Source organism: Amphiura filiformis, chromosome 14, assembly GCF_039555335.1.
Source record: "Amphiura filiformis chromosome 14, Afil_fr2py, whole genome shotgun sequence".
NCBI classification, from domain to species: Eukaryota; Metazoa; Echinodermata; class Ophiuroidea; order Amphilepidida; family Amphiuridae; genus Amphiura; species Amphiura filiformis.
In genome coordinates, this window is record NC_092641.1 from 41,921,575 (window position 1) to 41,925,157 (window position 3,583).

A 3,583-nucleotide genomic window follows, 5' to 3' on the forward strand; every position below is an offset into this window, starting at 1 on the left:
CTTGTTCCGGGTTCCGGGTCATTCCCTAACTAGTGTGCGCATGCGTAGGAAGCGACCGAGAGGGAGCATGGCGCTGTATACACATGCGCAAAACACCTGAAACATCTTGCCGCGAAAATTTTTAAAAGTAAAAAAACAACAATATAGCCCTTCTGCACCGATTCAAAGCTAAATTGCTCATTCCTGAAACTAATATAAACAAACATCGTCAAGGGTGATTTGTTCATGAAAAACACTAGGATACCTTTACACGGACCTCTACTCCAGTATGTCCAGCTTCACGCGTAGGCCTACAATCCATTTTTAAAGCGATCATTGACATTGGCGGCTATTGGCGATCATCTGGTATATATTCATGCATATACCCACTTTTCTTTGCACATGTAGACCTAGCCTATAATTAATTAGGCCTACGTTTCAATTCAAACAGAAGGCTTGACTAATGTTATATGACTCAACCTATTTTTATTCAGTATAGGCCTATGTCACAACACATTGGTCACCTGAAATTATCGGTTGTTTATATTCGGGGGGGGGGGGGCCTCTGTACAGCGGCGTAGCTGGGTTTTTCCAGGGTGGGGGCAAGCCTGTATGGGGCGGGGGCCCATATCCACCAAATTTCCCTGCACTTGGGAGGGGGGGGACCCATATAGACAATTTTTGATCAGGCTTATTGATACGGTAATAATGGGCTATTCCAGAAAATAGGTGCACACCCCCTATAGAGGAGTAAATTTTCAATCAAAAAAATGTCCGGATTTCCAAGTTTGCTTTCTGAAAACGACTGGATTTCCAGTTGCCAATGTTACTGGAAAAAGCTTGGAAATCCAATCAAATGAAGGAAAAATCACGGAAATGTTGAAAATGAGCTCTCATATTGAGGATTTCTGATTTAAAACTATTTTTCTGCCGGATTTGTTTGCCTTTGGGCAATTTAAAAGTCTGGATTTCCAACAGTCACGACTGGACACAAAGTCCGGATATCCGAACTCCTCTATAGGGGGTGTGCATCTATTTTCTGGAATAGCCCAATCGCATGGTCTTGCATATCGTATGGATTCCCCATCTCTCTGTCCCTCCTCTCCTCTCTTTTCCTCTTTCTCCTCCTTTTCCTCTTTTTTCCTTGCACTAGGGGGCGGGGGCCCAAATAGACAATTCCCCCCCTGCCCCCCCCCCCAGCTACGCCACTGACTCTGTACAAATGAACAAATGGGGACATGTTGCAAACATGGGTGTCATTTTGCTATACTATTATCAAAGACCCTTTTTTCTAGGACAACTCTGGTGTAGGGCTATGTCACTCCCAACCGAAGTGCAATTAAAACCCTAATATAGCTCAGTAAGGACACTAGGAAAAACAATCAGACGGACCAGTGTATACTATAAATTATTTACAAGTAATTTAATTAATAATAATAATAATAATTCATTGAGTTTTTCTCCATCAATAAAAAAAAACAATACAGAGTTAACCAGAAAACTGGTTACCGGATGATATAACCTTATGTTTATGATCTTATTAAACCACACTGATTTCCTAATATAATTTGTTATGAAAATGGACTAAGTCCACAATGACCTGGATTAATTAATTACTTCATGAACATTCCAAAATTTGTCAAAGTACAAACACTTTTGATTCCAAAATTCAAATTACAAATATTTTCAAAGTACAAATAGGATCTTTGTTGAATAATAATCAACTATAAAATATTGCAAGTCCAAATATGAATGTTGATGACAATCGATCTCAAAAATATTCTAAGTCCAAACGTGAATTTTGATGAAAAATTGTAAACACCAAGATTATTGTTTAAATACTTTTCCCTTCCTTAGTGTACTACATTTTTAACAATTTTGATATAAACCCCAAACTTAATTTACTTGTGCACATTCGCGATAATTAATAGCGATGGATTTCGAAGAATCTTTTATAATTTTATAAATACCATGCAGGCGAATATAACGTCTGAAAATGCATTGAAGCGATGACTTGAATAATCGTTGTAATTACGGAGAAATACAGTTCATAAAATTGTAGCGAAGAGTTCTGAGATGAAATGTTGAGTTGACCTAGTTGACCCTCATGTAGACTTGACTTTGACCCCAGTTGTTTCCGGTTTTCCAAACTCAGGATAATCAGATAATTACAGGAACAAAACGGTGGAATTGGATCCAAACAAAAAAATGGTGACTTGAACGACTTCCCCTCACACGGTGGTCAATTTCTCGGTACTGCCATCATCAAACACAGATGCAAGACCTCTAGACGGCACCCCTTGAGCTCGCAACCACATAATTACATTCGTACCAATACCTTTATTGGAACCATTATTTATGTACATACTCTCGTATAATTTGCTTGGATGCAATTTATAGTATGTATTAGTGGCCTTTTACGCGACTCATTGAAATCAAACCCGATTATTCGGGGAGGTGGTATAGATTGAAAACCACGTCTTTCCTCGTTGGATGTTAATGATCAAGTGACCCACCCAGTCATCCACGCGCTATCATTCAGCGGGATTCGAAACCTCGGCCAGGAGGGTGAAAGTGCATATATAGGAACAATGCCAAAAACTACGTCACGCCGGTCACGCTATTGTTCGACTTAAACTACATCATTCGCCATTTTGTAAATATTAACGCATGATCGTTGCTTTGAAGTTTCCACCGGATAGTCTGTGGATAGCGCAAGAGCATGCTTTGACCATGCGCAAAAAAATGAATATCATGAAGATGTTTAAGATTGATTTTTAGATGTTTCAAAAATTACCGTCATATTGCATAGATTCATCAAAATCAATGTTTTTACCTGTCGGTATTACAACTCGTGAAACACATTAGTGATGTGCCCCGGGGATGTGCCTGGGTGACCTAATCTACTAACCTTAAACGTTTCCTCTATGAACTCTAACCCTCCTGCAATATGGCGCCTATTGTCTAGAGTTAAACTACATCTTCCAGTGTGTTACGTAATACTACGATGCCTATCCCATTATATCGATCCCTGCCTCGGCCTTTCCCGTACAAAACTAAACAATTGGTATTCGCATCCGAACATCTACTTTTTATTGTTCTGAAGTTTTCCCGATCGCCGTTTCGTTGCTCCGATTTCGCTTTTGACTGAACACGGTCAATAGAGTGTATGCAATAAACCCAAGCGGAACGAGAGTTGCTAAGTAACCGCTACCCGAACCATAAACACATGCATGATCAGACAACGAGTGTTCAATTTCCCCATAGCTTCCCACGCTGTACACATGTCAGTCGAATTTGGCGGTGTTGGTTTGTTTGTCCTCCAAGTTATAGCATTGTTCACTTTGTGTTGAACATTGTACGTGGGCCTCACTGTAATAACTCAAAGATAACTGTGATCATCATTTCAAGAGGTCACTCTCCCGATTAAGCTAAACAACCTATGTGGAGGAATTTTATGCATGAGCAATCACATCAATGACGTAGTAATGAATACCCTCTATAGGCATTGAATCTATACAACTCTTGGACGCATAGCACAAATCGAGGGAACTATTATTTAATGGCTAAATATTTTCACGAAACTCAAATCTGACGTGACAGC